At 37.4% G+C, this 12,500-nt stretch overlaps 4 non-coding genes and 45 pseudogenes across 4 annotated transcripts in view; all 49 read right to left on the reverse strand.

Annotated features, from left to right (window-relative positions):
* The window catches only part of LOC148446252 (5S ribosomal RNA), a 119-nt pseudogene extending 14 nt beyond the window's left edge, over positions 1 to 105 (reverse strand).
* A 116-nt stretch (positions 106 to 221) lies between these two features.
* On the reverse strand, positions 222 to 340 carry LOC148446253 (5S ribosomal RNA; annotated as a pseudogene).
* A 116-nt stretch (positions 341 to 456) lies between these two features.
* LOC148446254 (5S ribosomal RNA) lies at positions 457 to 575 on the reverse strand (annotated as a pseudogene).
* A 116-nt stretch (positions 576 to 691) lies between these two features.
* On the reverse strand, positions 692 to 810 carry LOC148446255 (5S ribosomal RNA; annotated as a pseudogene).
* Positions 811 to 926: 116 nt separating this feature from the next.
* Positions 927 to 1,045, reverse strand: LOC148446256 (5S ribosomal RNA; annotated as a pseudogene).
* Positions 1,046 to 1,162: 117 nt separating this feature from the next.
* LOC148446257 (5S ribosomal RNA) lies at positions 1,163 to 1,281 on the reverse strand (annotated as a pseudogene).
* Positions 1,282 to 1,396: 115 nt separating this feature from the next.
* LOC148446258 (5S ribosomal RNA) lies at positions 1,397 to 1,515 on the reverse strand (annotated as a pseudogene).
* Positions 1,516 to 1,867: 352 nt separating this feature from the next.
* On the reverse strand, positions 1,868 to 1,986 carry LOC148446259 (5S ribosomal RNA). The gene has a single exon (XR_015875262.1). It is a non-coding gene; the product is annotated as a 5S ribosomal RNA (ribosomal RNA).
* Positions 1,987 to 2,101: 115 nt separating this feature from the next.
* On the reverse strand, positions 2,102 to 2,220 carry LOC148446260 (5S ribosomal RNA; annotated as a pseudogene).
* A 116-nt stretch (positions 2,221 to 2,336) lies between these two features.
* On the reverse strand, positions 2,337 to 2,455 carry LOC148446261 (5S ribosomal RNA; annotated as a pseudogene).
* A 116-nt stretch (positions 2,456 to 2,571) lies between these two features.
* Positions 2,572 to 2,690, reverse strand: LOC148446262 (5S ribosomal RNA; annotated as a pseudogene).
* Positions 2,691 to 2,807: 117 nt separating this feature from the next.
* Positions 2,808 to 2,926, reverse strand: LOC148446263 (5S ribosomal RNA; annotated as a pseudogene).
* Positions 2,927 to 3,042: 116 nt separating this feature from the next.
* Positions 3,043 to 3,161, reverse strand: LOC148446264 (5S ribosomal RNA; annotated as a pseudogene).
* A 116-nt stretch (positions 3,162 to 3,277) lies between these two features.
* Positions 3,278 to 3,396, reverse strand: LOC148446265 (5S ribosomal RNA; annotated as a pseudogene).
* Positions 3,397 to 3,512: 116 nt separating this feature from the next.
* LOC148446266 (5S ribosomal RNA) lies at positions 3,513 to 3,631 on the reverse strand (annotated as a pseudogene).
* A 116-nt stretch (positions 3,632 to 3,747) lies between these two features.
* On the reverse strand, positions 3,748 to 3,866 carry LOC148446267 (5S ribosomal RNA; annotated as a pseudogene).
* Positions 3,867 to 3,981: 115 nt separating this feature from the next.
* Positions 3,982 to 4,100, reverse strand: LOC148446268 (5S ribosomal RNA; annotated as a pseudogene).
* A 103-nt stretch (positions 4,101 to 4,203) lies between these two features.
* LOC148446269 (5S ribosomal RNA) lies at positions 4,204 to 4,322 on the reverse strand (annotated as a pseudogene).
* Positions 4,323 to 4,438: 116 nt separating this feature from the next.
* On the reverse strand, positions 4,439 to 4,557 carry LOC148446270 (5S ribosomal RNA; annotated as a pseudogene).
* Positions 4,558 to 4,672: 115 nt separating this feature from the next.
* LOC148446271 (5S ribosomal RNA) lies at positions 4,673 to 4,791 on the reverse strand (annotated as a pseudogene).
* A 116-nt stretch (positions 4,792 to 4,907) lies between these two features.
* LOC148446272 (5S ribosomal RNA) lies at positions 4,908 to 5,026 on the reverse strand (annotated as a pseudogene).
* A 116-nt stretch (positions 5,027 to 5,142) lies between these two features.
* On the reverse strand, positions 5,143 to 5,261 carry LOC148446273 (5S ribosomal RNA; annotated as a pseudogene).
* Positions 5,262 to 5,378: 117 nt separating this feature from the next.
* LOC148446274 (5S ribosomal RNA) lies at positions 5,379 to 5,497 on the reverse strand (annotated as a pseudogene).
* A 115-nt stretch (positions 5,498 to 5,612) lies between these two features.
* On the reverse strand, positions 5,613 to 5,731 carry LOC148446275 (5S ribosomal RNA; annotated as a pseudogene).
* A 116-nt stretch (positions 5,732 to 5,847) lies between these two features.
* Positions 5,848 to 5,966, reverse strand: LOC148446276 (5S ribosomal RNA; annotated as a pseudogene).
* A 116-nt stretch (positions 5,967 to 6,082) lies between these two features.
* On the reverse strand, positions 6,083 to 6,201 carry LOC148446277 (5S ribosomal RNA; annotated as a pseudogene).
* Positions 6,202 to 6,317: 116 nt separating this feature from the next.
* On the reverse strand, positions 6,318 to 6,436 carry LOC148446278 (5S ribosomal RNA; annotated as a pseudogene).
* A 351-nt stretch (positions 6,437 to 6,787) lies between these two features.
* LOC148446279 (5S ribosomal RNA) lies at positions 6,788 to 6,906 on the reverse strand (annotated as a pseudogene).
* A 350-nt stretch (positions 6,907 to 7,256) lies between these two features.
* On the reverse strand, positions 7,257 to 7,375 carry LOC148446280 (5S ribosomal RNA; annotated as a pseudogene).
* A 115-nt stretch (positions 7,376 to 7,490) lies between these two features.
* LOC148446281 (5S ribosomal RNA) lies at positions 7,491 to 7,609 on the reverse strand (annotated as a pseudogene).
* A 116-nt stretch (positions 7,610 to 7,725) lies between these two features.
* LOC148446282 (5S ribosomal RNA) lies at positions 7,726 to 7,844 on the reverse strand. The gene has a single exon (XR_015875460.1). It is a non-coding gene; the product is annotated as a 5S ribosomal RNA (ribosomal RNA).
* Positions 7,845 to 7,960: 116 nt separating this feature from the next.
* LOC148446283 (5S ribosomal RNA) lies at positions 7,961 to 8,079 on the reverse strand (annotated as a pseudogene).
* A 116-nt stretch (positions 8,080 to 8,195) lies between these two features.
* On the reverse strand, positions 8,196 to 8,314 carry LOC148446284 (5S ribosomal RNA). The gene has a single exon (XR_015875467.1). It is a non-coding gene; the product is annotated as a 5S ribosomal RNA (ribosomal RNA).
* Positions 8,315 to 8,664: 350 nt separating this feature from the next.
* LOC148446285 (5S ribosomal RNA) lies at positions 8,665 to 8,783 on the reverse strand (annotated as a pseudogene).
* A 116-nt stretch (positions 8,784 to 8,899) lies between these two features.
* LOC148446286 (5S ribosomal RNA) lies at positions 8,900 to 9,018 on the reverse strand (annotated as a pseudogene).
* Positions 9,019 to 9,369: 351 nt separating this feature from the next.
* LOC148446287 (5S ribosomal RNA) lies at positions 9,370 to 9,488 on the reverse strand (annotated as a pseudogene).
* Positions 9,489 to 9,604: 116 nt separating this feature from the next.
* On the reverse strand, positions 9,605 to 9,723 carry LOC148446288 (5S ribosomal RNA; annotated as a pseudogene).
* A 116-nt stretch (positions 9,724 to 9,839) lies between these two features.
* On the reverse strand, positions 9,840 to 9,958 carry LOC148446289 (5S ribosomal RNA; annotated as a pseudogene).
* A 115-nt stretch (positions 9,959 to 10,073) lies between these two features.
* On the reverse strand, positions 10,074 to 10,192 carry LOC148446290 (5S ribosomal RNA; annotated as a pseudogene).
* A 116-nt stretch (positions 10,193 to 10,308) lies between these two features.
* On the reverse strand, positions 10,309 to 10,427 carry LOC148446291 (5S ribosomal RNA; annotated as a pseudogene).
* Positions 10,428 to 10,543: 116 nt separating this feature from the next.
* Positions 10,544 to 10,662, reverse strand: LOC148446292 (5S ribosomal RNA; annotated as a pseudogene).
* Positions 10,663 to 10,778: 116 nt separating this feature from the next.
* LOC148446293 (5S ribosomal RNA) lies at positions 10,779 to 10,897 on the reverse strand (annotated as a pseudogene).
* A 116-nt stretch (positions 10,898 to 11,013) lies between these two features.
* LOC148446294 (5S ribosomal RNA) lies at positions 11,014 to 11,132 on the reverse strand (annotated as a pseudogene).
* A 115-nt stretch (positions 11,133 to 11,247) lies between these two features.
* Positions 11,248 to 11,366, reverse strand: LOC148446295 (5S ribosomal RNA; annotated as a pseudogene).
* Positions 11,367 to 11,482: 116 nt separating this feature from the next.
* On the reverse strand, positions 11,483 to 11,601 carry LOC148446296 (5S ribosomal RNA; annotated as a pseudogene).
* A 116-nt stretch (positions 11,602 to 11,717) lies between these two features.
* LOC148446297 (5S ribosomal RNA) lies at positions 11,718 to 11,836 on the reverse strand (annotated as a pseudogene).
* A 116-nt stretch (positions 11,837 to 11,952) lies between these two features.
* Positions 11,953 to 12,071, reverse strand: LOC148446298 (5S ribosomal RNA; annotated as a pseudogene).
* A 115-nt stretch (positions 12,072 to 12,186) lies between these two features.
* LOC148446299 (5S ribosomal RNA) lies at positions 12,187 to 12,305 on the reverse strand (annotated as a pseudogene).
* A 116-nt stretch (positions 12,306 to 12,421) lies between these two features.
* Positions 12,422 to 12,500, reverse strand: part of LOC148446300 (5S ribosomal RNA) — a 119-nt gene continuing 40 nt past the window's right edge. Inside the window, exon 1 of the ribosomal RNA XR_015875450.1 lies at positions 12,422 to 12,500. This exon is cut by the window's right edge and continues 40 nt beyond it. This is a non-coding gene — a ribosomal RNA (5S ribosomal RNA).

Genomic DNA, 12,500 nt, shown 5'->3' on the forward strand with positions numbered 1-12,500 from the left:
GGTATTCCCAGGTGGTCTCCCATCCAAGTACTAACCAAGCCCAACACTGCATAGCTTCCAAGATCAGACGAGATTGGGCATGTCCACTGTGGTTTGGCTGTTGGTGCTCAAAAACATTAACTTTAGACCTCCATTACTTCTTAACTCAAGTAAATTCATTGATAAGTTGAAAAAATTAAATGTAAAATGTAATAGAAAAGAATGTTATGGCAGTATAAAATTACCTACAGCACATGGTATTCCCAGGTGGTCTCCCATCCAAGTACTAACAAGGCCCAACACTGCATAGCTTCCAAGATCAGACGAGATTGGGCATGTCCAGTGTGGTTTGACTGTAGGTGCTCAAAAACATTAACTTTAGACATCTTTTACTTCTTAACTCAAGTAAATTTATTGATAAGTTGAAAAAATTAAATGTAAAATGTAATAGAAAAGACTGTTATGGCAGTATAAAATGACCTACAGCACCTGGGATTCCTAGGAGGACTCCCATCCAAGTACTAACCAGGTTCAACACTGCATAGCTTCCAAGATCAGACAAAATTGGGCATGTCCAGTGTGGTTTGGCTGTAGGTACTCAAAAACATTAACTTTAGACCTCTTTTACTTCTTAATTCAAGTAAATTCATTGATAAGTTGAAAAAATTAAATGTAAAATGTAATAGAAAAGAATGTTATGGCTGCATAAAATTACCTACAGCACCTGGTATTCCCAGGTGGTCTCCCATCCAAGTACTAACCAAGCACAACACTGCATAGCTTCCAAGATCAGACGAGACTGGGCATATCCAGTGTGGTTTGGCTGTATGTGCTCAAAAATATTAACTTTAGACCTCTATTACTTCTTAACTCAAGTAAATTCATTGATAAGTTGAAAAAATTAAATTTAAAATGTAATAGAAAAGAACGTTATGGCTGCTTAAAATTACCTACAGCACCTGATATTCCCAGGTGGTCTCCCATCCAAGTACTAACCAGGCCCAACACTGCATAGCTTCCAAGATCAGACAAGATTGGGCATGTCCAGTGTGGTTTGGCTGTAGGTACTCAAAAAGATTAACTTTAGAACTCTATTACTTCTTAACTCAAGTAAATTCATTGATAAGTGGAAAAAAATTAAATGTAAAATGTAATAGAAAAGAATGTTATGGCAGTATAAAATTACCTACAGCACCTGGTATTCCCAGGCGGATTCCCATCCAAGTACTAACCATGCCCAACACTGCATAGCTTCCAAGATCAGATGACATTGGCCATGTCCAGTGTGGTTTGGCTGTAGGTGCTAAAAGCCTTAACTTTAGACCTCTTTTACTTCTTTACTCAAGTAAATTCATTGATAATTTTGAAAAATTAAATGTAAAAGGTAATAGATAAGACTGTTATGGCAGAATAAAATTACCTACAGCACCTGGTATTCCTAGGTGGTCTCCCATCCAAGTACTAACCATGACCAACACTGCATAGTTTCCAAGATCCGACGAGATTGGACATGTCCAGTGTGGTTTGGCTGTAAGTGCTCAAAAAGATTAACTTTAGACCTCTATTACTTCTTAACTCAAGTAAATTCATTGATAAGTTGAAACAAATGAAATGTAAAATGTAATAGAAAAGAATGTTATGGCAGTATAAAATTACCTAAAGCACCTGGTATTCCCAGGTGGATTCCCATCCAAGTACTAACCATGCCCAACACAGCATAGCTTCCAAGATCAGACGACATTGGCCATGTCCAGTGTGGTTTGGCTATAGGTGCTGAAAAATATTAACTTTAGACCTCTTTTACTTCTTAACTCAAGTAAATTCATTGCTAAGTTGAAAAAATTTAATGTAAAATGTAATAGAAAAGAATGTTATGGCTATATAAAATTACCTACAGCACCTGGTATTCCCAGGTGGTCTCCCATCCAAGTACTAACCAGGCCCAACACTGCATAGTTTCCAAGATCAGACGAGATTGGGCATGTCCAGTGTGGTTTGGCTGTAGGTGCTAAAAGCCTTAACTTTAGACCTCTATTACTTCTTAACTCAAGTAAATTCATTGATAAGTTGAAAAAATTAAATGTAAAATGTATTAGAAAAGACTGTTATGGCAGTATAAAATTACCAACAGCACCTGGGATTCCTAGGTGGTCTCCAATCCAAGTATTAACCAGGTCCAACACTGCATAGCATCCAAGATCAGACGAGATTGGGCATGTCCAGTGTGGTTTGGCTGTAGGTGCTCAAAAACATTAACTTTATACCTCTTTTACTTCTTAACTCAAGTAAATTCATTGATAAGTTGAAAAAATTAAATGTAAAATGTAATAGAAAAGAATGTTATGGCTGCATTAAATTACCTACTGCACCTGGTATTCCCAGGTGGTCTCCCATCCAAGTACTAACCAGGCACAACACTGCATAGCTTCTACGATCAGACGAGATTGGGCATATCCAGTGTGGTTTGGCTGTAGGTGCTCAAAAACATTAACTTTAGACCTCTATTACTTCTTAACTCAAGTAAATTCATTGATAAGTTGAAAAAATTAAATGTAAAATGTAATAGAAAAGAATGTTATGGCTGCTTAAAATTACCTACAGCACCTGGTATTCCCAGGTGGTCTCCCATCCAAGTACTAACCTGGCCCAACACTGCATAGCTTCCAAAATCAGACGAGATTGGGCATGTCCAGTGTGGTTTGTCTGTAGGTGCTCACAAACATTAACTTTATACCTCTTTTACTTCTTAACTCAAGTAAATTCATTGATAAGTTGAAAAAATTAAATTTAAAATGTAATAGAAAAGAACGTTATGGCTGCCTTAAAATTACCTACAGCACCTGGTATTCTCAGGTGGTCTTCCATCCAAGTACTAACCAGGCCCAACACTGCATAGCTTCCAAGATCAGACGGGATTGGGCAGGTCCAGTGTGGTTTGGCTGTTGGTGCTCAAAAACATTAACTTTAGACCTCTATTACTTCTTAACTCAAGTAAATTCATTGATAAGTTGAAAAAATTAAATGTAAAATGTAATAGAAAAGAATGTTTTGGCTGTATAAAATTACCTACAGCACCTGGTATTCCCAGGTGGTCTCCCATCCAAGTACTAACCAGGCCCAACACAGCATAGCTTCCAAGATCAGACGAGATTGGGCATGTCCTCTGTGGTTTGATTGTAGGTGCTCAAAAACATTAACTTTAGACCTCTTTTACTTCTTAACTCAAGTAAGTTCATTGATAAGTTGAAAAAATGTAATGTAAAATGTAATAGAAAAGAATGTTATGGCTATATAAAATTACCTACAGCACCTGGTATTCCCAGGTGGTCTCCCGTTAAAATACTAACAAGGCCCAACACTGCATAGCTTCCAAGATCTGACGAGATTGGGCATGTCCAGTGTGGTTTGGCGGTAGGTGCTCAAAAGCGTTAACTTTAGACCTCTTTTATTTCTTAACTCAAGTAAATTCATTGATAATTTGAAAAAATTAAATGTAAAATGTAATAGAAAATACTGTTATGGCAGTATAAAATTACCTACAGCACCTGGGATTCCTAGGTGGTCTCCCATCCAAATACTAACCAAGCCCAACACTGCATAGCTTCCAAGATCAGACGAGATTGGGCATGTCCAGTGTGGTTTGGCTGTTGGTGCTCAAAAACATTAACTTTAGACCTCTATTACTTCTTAACTCAAGTAAATTAATTGATAAGTTGAAAAAATTAAATGTAAAATGTTATAGAAAATACTGTTATGGCAGTATAAAATTACCTACAGCACCTGGGATTCCTAGGTGGTATCCCATCCAAATACTAACCAGGCCCAACACTGCATAGCTTCCAAGATCAGACGAGATTGGGCATATCCAGTGTGGCTTGGCTGTTGGTGCTCAAAACATTAACTTTAGACCTCTATTACTTCTTAACTCAAGTAAATTAATTGATAAGTTGAAAAAATTAAATGTAAAATGTTATAGAAAATACTGTTATGGCAGTATAAAATTACCTACAGCACCTGGGATTCCTAGGTGGTCTCCCATCCAAGAACTAACCAGGCCCAACACTGCATAGCTTCCACGATCAGACGAGATTGGGCATATCCAGTGTGGCTTGGCTGTTGGTGCTCAAAACATTAACTTTAGACCTCTATTACTTCTTAACCCAAGTAAATTCATTGCTAAGTTAAAAAAATGTAATAGAAAAGAATGTTATGGCTATATAAAATTACCTACAGCACCTGGTATTCCCAGGTGGTCTCCCATCCAAGTACTAACCAGGCCCAACACAGCATAGCTTCCAAGATCCGACGACATTGGCCATGTCCAGTGTGGTTTGGCTATAGGTGCTGAAAAATATTAACTTTAGACCTCTTTTACTTCTTAACTCAAGTAAATTCATTGCTAAGTTGAAAAAATGTAATGTAAAATGTAATAGAAAAGAATGTTATGGCTATATAAAATTACCTACAGCACCTGGTATTCCCAGGTGGTCTCCCATCCAAGTACTAACCAGGGCCAACACTGCATAGTTTCCAAGATCAGACGAGATTGGGCATGTCCAGTGTGGTTTGGCTGTAGGTGCTAAAAGCCTTAACTTTAGACCTCTATTACTTCTTAACTCAAGTAAATTCATTGATAAGTTGAAAAAATTACATGTAAAATGTATTAGAAAAGACTGTTATGGCAGTATAAAATTACCTACAGCACCTGGGATTCCTAGGTGGTCTCCAATCCAAGTATTAACCAGGTCCAACACTGCATAGCATCCAAGATCAGACGAGATTGGGCATGTCCAGTGTGGTTTGGCTGTAGGTGCTCAAAAACATTAACTTTATACCTCTTTTACTTCTTAACTCAAGTAAATTCATTGATAAGTTGAAAAAATTAAATGTAAAATGTAATAGAAAAGAATGTTATGGCTGCATTAAATTACCTACTGCACCTGGTATTCCCAGGTGGTCTCCCATCCAAGTACTAACCAGGCACAACACTGCATAGCTTCTACGATCAGACGAGATTGGGCATATCCAGTGTGGTTTGGCTGTAGGTGCTCAAAAACATTAACTTTAGACCTCTATTACTTCTTAACTCAAGTAAATTCATTGATAAGTTGAAAAAATTAAATGTAAAATGTAATAGAAAAGAATGTTATGGCTGCTTAAAATTACCTACAGCACCTGGTATTCCCAGGTGGTCTCCCATCCAAGTACTAACCTGGCCCAACACTGCATAGCTTCCAAGATCAGACGAGATTGGGCATGTCCAGTGTGTTTTGTCTGTAGGTGCTCACAAACATTAACTTTATACCTCTTTTACTTCTTAACTCAAGTAAATTCATTGATAAGTTGAAAAAATTAAATGTAAAATGTAATAGAAAAGAACGTTATGGCTGCCTTAAAATTACCTACAGCACCTGGTATTCCCAGGTGGTCTCCCATCCAAGAACTAACCAGGCCCAACACTGCATAACTTTCACGATCAGATGAGATTGGGCATATCCAGTGTGGCTTAGCTGTAGGTGCTCAAAACCTTAACTTTAGACCTCTATTACTTCTTAACCCAAGTAAATTCATTGAGAAGTTGAAAAAATTAAATTTAAAATGTAATAGAAAAGAATGTTATGGCTGCTTAAAATTACCTACAGCACCTGGTATTCCCAGGTGGTCTTCCATCCAAGTACTAACCAGGCCCAACACTGCATAGCTTCCAAGATCAGACGGGATTGGGCATGTCCAGTGTGGTTTGGCTGTTGGTGCTCAAAAACATTAACTTTAGACCTCTATTACTTCTTAACTCAAGTAAATTCATTGATAAGTTGAAAAAATTAAATGTAAAATGTAATAGAAAAGAATGTTTTGGCTGTATAAAATTACCTACAACACCTGGTATTCCCAGGTGGTCTCCCATCCAAGTACTAACCAGGCCCAACACAGCATAGCTTCCAAGATCAGACGAGATTGGGCATGTCCTCTGTGGTTTGATTGTAGGTGCTCAAAAACATTAACTTTAGACCTCTTTTACTTCTTAACTCAAGTAAGTTCATTGATAAGTTGAAAAAATGTAATGTAAAATGTAATAGAAAAGAATGTTATGGCTATATAAAATTACCTACAGCACCTGGTATTCCCAGGTGGTCTCCCGTTAAAATACTAACAAGGCCCAACACTGCATAGCTTCCAAGATCTGACGAGATTGGGCATGTCCAGTGTGGTTTGGCGGTAGGTGCTCAAAAGCGTTAACTTTAGACCTCTTTTATTTCTTAACTCAAGTAAATTCATTGATAATTTGAAAAAATTAAATGTAAAATGTAATAGAAAATACTGTTATGGCAGTATAAAATTACCTACAGCACCTGGGATTCCTAGGTGGTCTCCCATCCAAATACTAACCAAGCCCAACACTGCATAGCTTCCAAGATCAGACGAGATTGGGCATGTCCAGTGTGGTTTGGCTGTTGGTGCTCAAAAACATTAACTTTAGACCTCTATTACTTCTTAACTCAAGTAAATTAATTGATAAGTTGAAAAAATTAAATGTAAAATGTAATAGAAAAGAATGTTATGGCAGTATAAAATGATGTACAGCACCTGGTATTCCCAGGTGTTCTCGCATCCAAGTACTTCCCATGCCCAACACGGCATAGCATCCAAGATCAGACGAGATTGGGCATGTCCAGTGTGGTTTAGCTGTAGGCCCTCAAAAACATTAACTTTAGACCTCTTTTACTTCTTTACTCAAGTAAATTCATTGATAATTTGAAAAAATTAAATGTAAAATGTAATAGATAAGACTGTTATGGCAGTATAATATTACCAACAGCACCTGGTATTCCTAGGTGGTTTCCCAACCAAGTACTAACCAGGCCCAACACTGCATATCTTCCAAGATCAGACGAGATTGGGCATGTACAGTGTGGTTTGGCTGTAGGTGCTAAAAGCCTTAACTTTAGACCTCTATTACTTCTTAACTCAAGTAAATTCATTGATAAGTTGAAAAAATTAAATGTAAAATGTAATAGAAAAGAATGTTATGGCAGTATATAATGATGTACAGCACCTGGTATTCCCAGGTGTTCTCCCATCCAAGTACTTCCCATGCCCAACACGGCATAGCATCCAAGATCAGACGAGATTGGGCATGTCCAGTGTGGTTTCGCTGTAGGCCCTCAAAAACATTAACTTTAGACCTCTTTTACTTCTTTACTCAAGTAAATTCATTGATAATTTGAAAAAATTAAATGTAAAATGTAATAGATAAGACTGTTATGGCAGTATAATATTACCAACAGCACCTGGTATTCCTAGGTGGTTTCCCAGCCAAGTACTAACCAGGCCCAACACTGCATAGCTTCCAAGATCAGACGAGATTGGGCATGTACAGTGTGGTTTGGCTGTAGGTGCTAAAAGCCTTAACTTTGGACCTCTATTACTTCTTAACTCAAGTAAATTCATTGATAAGTTGAAAAAATTAAATGTAAAATGTAATAGAAAAGATTGTTATGGCAGTATAAAATTACCTACAGCACCTGGGATTCCTAGGTGGTCTCCTGTCCAAATACTAACCAGGTCCAACACTGCATAGCTTCCAAGATCAGACGAGATTGGGCATGTCCAATGTGGTATGGCTGTAGGTGCTCAAAAACATTAACTTTAGACCTCTTTTACTTCTTAACTCAAGTAAATTCTTTGATAAGTTGAATAAATTAAATGTAAAATGTAATAGAAAAGAATGTTATGGCTGCATAAAATTACCTACAGCACCTGGTATTCTCAGGTGGTCTCCCATCCAAGTACTAACCAGGCCCAACACTGCATAGCTTCCAAGATCAGACGAGATTGGGCATGTCCAGTGTGGTTTGGCTGTAGGTGCTCAAAAACATTAACTTTAGACCTCTATTACTTCTAAACTCAAGTAAATTCAATGATAAGTTGAAAAAATTAAATTTAAAATGTAATAGAAAAGAATGTTATGGCTATAAATATTTACCTACAGCACGTGGTATTCCCAGGTGGTCTCCCATCCAAGTACTAACCAGGCCCAACACTGCATAGCTTCCGAGATCAGACGAGATTGGGCATTCCCAGTGTGGTTTGGCTGTAGGTGCTCAAAAGCATTAACTTTAGACCTCTATTGCTTCTTAACTCAAGTAAATTCATTGATAAGTTGAAAAAATTAAATGTAAAATGTAATAGAAAAGAATGTTATGGCTGCTTAAACTTACCTACAGCACCTGGTATTCCCAGGTGGTCTCCCATCCAAGTACTAACCAGGCCCAACACTGCATAGCTTCCAAGTTCAGACGAGATTGGGCATGTCCAGCGTGGTTTGGCTGTAGGTGCTCACAAACATTAACTTTATACCTCTTTTACTTCTTAACTCAAGTAAATTCATTGATAAGTTGAAAAAATTAAATGTAAAATGTAATAGAAAAGAACGTTATGGCTGCATTCAATTACCTACAGCACCTGGTATTCCCAGGTGGGCTCCCATCCAAGAACTAACCAGGACCAACACTGCATAGCTTCCACAATCAGACGAGATTGGGAATATCCAGTGTGGCTTGGATGTAGGTGCTCAAAACATTAACTTTATACCTCTTTTACTTCTTAACTCAAGTAAATTCATTGATAAGTTGAAAAAATTAAATGTAAAATGTAATAGAAAAGAATGTTTTGGCTGTATAAAATTACCTACAGCACCTGGTATTCCCAGGTGGTCTCCCACCTAAATACTAACCAGGCCCAACACTGCATAGCTTCCAAGATCAGATGAGAATGGGCATGTCCAGTGTGGTTTGGCTGTTGGTGCTCAAAAACATTAACTTTAGACCTCTATTACTTCTTAACTCAAGTAAATTCATTGATAAGTTGAAAAAATTAAATGTAAAATGGAATAGAAAAGACTGTTATGGCAGTATAAAATTACCTATTGCACCTGGTATTCTCAGGTGGTCTCCAATCCAAGTACTAACCAGGCCCAACACTGCATAGCTTCCAAGATCAGATGAGATTGGGCATGTGCAGTGTGGTTTGTCTGTATGTGCTCAAAAACATTAACTTTAGACCTCTATTACTTCTTAACTCAAGTAAATTCATTGATAAGTTGAAAAAATTAAATGTAAAATGTAATAGAAAAGAATGTTATGGCAGTATAAAATGATGTACAGCACCTGGTATTCAAAGGTGTTCTCCCATCCAAGTACTTACCAGGCCCAACACGGCATAGCATCCAAGATCAGACGAGATTGGGCATGTCCTGTGTGGTTTGGCTGTAGGCCCTCAATAACATTAACTTTAGACCTCTTTTACTTCTTTTCTCAAGTAAATTCATTGATAATTTGAAAAAATTAAATGTAAAATGTAATAGATAAGACTGTTATGGCAGTATAATATTACCTACAGCACCTGGTATTCCAAGTTGGTCTCCCATCCAAGTACTAACCAGACCCAACACTGCATAGCTTCCAAGATCAGACGAGATTGGACATGTCCAGTGTGATTTGGCTGTAGGTGCTCAAAAAGATTAACTTTAGACCTCTATTACTTCTTAACTCAAGTAAATTCATTGATAAGTTGAAAAAATTAAATGTAAAATGTAATAGAAAAGAATGTTATGGCAGTATAAAATTACCTACTGCACCTGGTTTTCCCAGGTGGTCTCCCATCCAAGTACTGACCAGGCCCAACACTGCATAGCTACCAAGATAAGACGAGATTGGGCATTTCCAGTGTGGATTGGCTGTAGGTGCTCAAAAGTTTTAACTTTAGACCTCTATTACTTCTTAACTCAAGTAAATTCATTGATAAGTTGAAAAAATTAAATGTAAAATGTAATAGAAAAGAATGTTATGGCAGTATAAAATTACCTACAGCACATGGTATTCCCAGGTGGTCTCCCATCCAAGTACTAACAAGGCCCAACACTGCATAGCTTCCAAGATCAGACGAGATTGGGCATGTCCAGTGTGGTTTGACTGTAGGTGCTCAAAAACATTAACTTTAGACATCTTTTACTTCTTAACTCAAGTAAATTTATTGATAAGTTGAAAAAATTAAATTAAAATTTAATAGAAAAGAATGTTATGGCAGTATAAAATTACCTACAGCACCTGGTATTCCCAGGTGGTCTCCCATTCAAGTACTAACCAGGCCCAACACTGCATAGCTTCCAAGATCAGACGAGATTGGGCATGTCCAGTGTGGTTTGGCTGTAGGCGCTCAAAAACTTTAACTTTAGACCTCTTTTACTTCTTAACTCAAGTAAATTCATTGATAAGTTGAAAAAATGTAATGTAAAATGTAATAGAAAAGAATGTTATGGCAGTATAAAATTACCTACAGCTCCTGGTATTCCCAGGTGATCTCCCATCCAAGTACTAACCAGGCCCAACACTGCATAGCTTCCAAGATCAGATGAGATTGGGCATGTCCACTGTGGTTTGGTTGTAGGTGCTCAAAAGCATTAAATTTAGACCGCTATTACTTCTTAACACAAGTAAATTCATTGATAAGTTGAAAAAATTAAATGTAAAATGTAGTAGAAAAGAATGTTATGGCAGTATAAAATTACCTACAGCACCTGGGATTCCTAGGTAGTCCCCCATCCAAGTACTAACCAGTCCCAACACTGCATAGCTTCCAAGATCACACGAGATTGGGCCTGTCCAGTGTGGTTTGGCTGTATGTGCTCAAAAACATTAACTTTAGACCTCTATTACTTCTTAACTCAAGTAAATTCATTGATAAGTTGAGAAAATTAAATGTAAAATGTAATAGAAAAGAATGTTATGGCAGTATAAATTTACCTACTGCACCTGGTTTTCCCAGGTGGTCTCCCATCCAAGTATTGACCAGGCCCAACACTGCATAGCTACCAAGATAAGACAAGATTGGGCATGTCCAGTGTGGATTGGCTGTAGGTTCTCAAAAGTATTAACTTTAGACCTCTATTACTTCTTAACTCAAGGAAATTCATTGATAAGTTGAAAAAATTAAATGTAAAATGTAATAGAAAAGAATGTTATGGCAGTATAAAATTACCTACAGCATATGGTATTCCCAGGTGGTCTCCCATCCAAGTACTAACCGGGCCCAACACTGCATAGCTTCCAAGATCAGACGAGATTGGGCATGTCCAGTGTGGTTTGACTGTAGGTGCTCAAAAACATTAACTTTAGACATCTTTTACTTCTTAACTCAAGTACATTTATTGATAAGTTGAAAAAATTAAATTAAAATTTAATAGAAAAGAATGTTATGGCAGTATAAAATGACCTACAGCACCTGGTATTCCCAGGTGGTCTCCCATTCAAGTAATAACCAGGCCCAAAACTGCATAGCTTCCAAGATCAGACGAGATTGGGCATGTCCAGTGTGGTTTGGCTGTAGGCACTCAAAAACATTAACTTTAGACCTCTTTTACTTCTTAACTCAAGTAAATTCATTGATAAGTTGAAAAAATGTAATGTAAAATGTAATAGAAAAGAATGTTATGGCAGTATAAAATTACCTACAGCTCCTGGTATTCCCAGGTGGTCTCCCATCCAAGTACTAACCAGGCCCAACACTGCATAGCTTCCAAGATCAGACGAGATTGGGCATGCCCACTGTGGTTTGGTTGTAGGTGCTCAAAAGCATTAAATTTAGACTGCTATTACTTCTTAACACAAGTAAATTCATTGATAATTTGAAAAAATTAAATGTAAAATGTAATAGAAAAGAATGTTATGGCAGTATAAAATTACCTACAGCACCTGGGATTCCCAGGTGGTCTCCCATCGAAGTACTAACCATTCCCAACACTGCATAGCTTCCAAGTTCAGACGAGATTGGGCATGTCCAGTGTGGTTTGGCTGTAGGTGCTCACAAACATTAACTTTATACCTCTTTTACTTCTTAACTCAAGTAAATTCATTGATAAGTTGAAAAAATTAAATGTAAAATGTAATAGAAAAGAATGTTATGGCTGCATTAAATTACCTACAGCACCTGGTATTCCCAGGTGGTCTCCCATCCAAGAACTAACCAGGACCAACACTGCATAGCTTCCACAATCAGACGAGATTGGGCATATCCAGTGTGGCTTGGCTGTAGGTGCTCAAAACATTAACTTTAGACCTCTATTACTTCTTAACTCAAGTAAATTCATTGAGAAGTTGAAAAAATTAAATTTAAAATGTAATAGAAAAGAATGTTATGGCTGCTTAAAATTACCTACAGCACCTGGTATTCCCAGGTGGTCTTCCATCCAAGTACTAACCAGGCCCAACACTGCATAGCTTCCAAGATCAGACGAGATTGGGCATGTCCAGTGTGGCTTGGCTGTAGGTGCTCAAAACCATTAACTTTAGACCTCTATTACTTCTTAACTCAAGTAAATTCATTGATAAGTTGAATAAATTAAATGTAAAATGTAATAGAAAAGAATGTTATGGCTGCATAAAATTACCTACAGCACCTGGTATTCTCAGGTGGTCTCCCATCCAAGTACTAACCAGGCCCAACACTGCATAGCTTCCAAGATC

Source organism: Taudactylus pleione, unplaced genomic scaffold, assembly GCF_031769625.1.
Source record: "Taudactylus pleione unplaced genomic scaffold, aTauple2 ptg001270l, whole genome shotgun sequence".
NCBI lineage: Eukaryota > Metazoa > Chordata > Amphibia > Anura > Myobatrachidae > Taudactylus > Taudactylus pleione.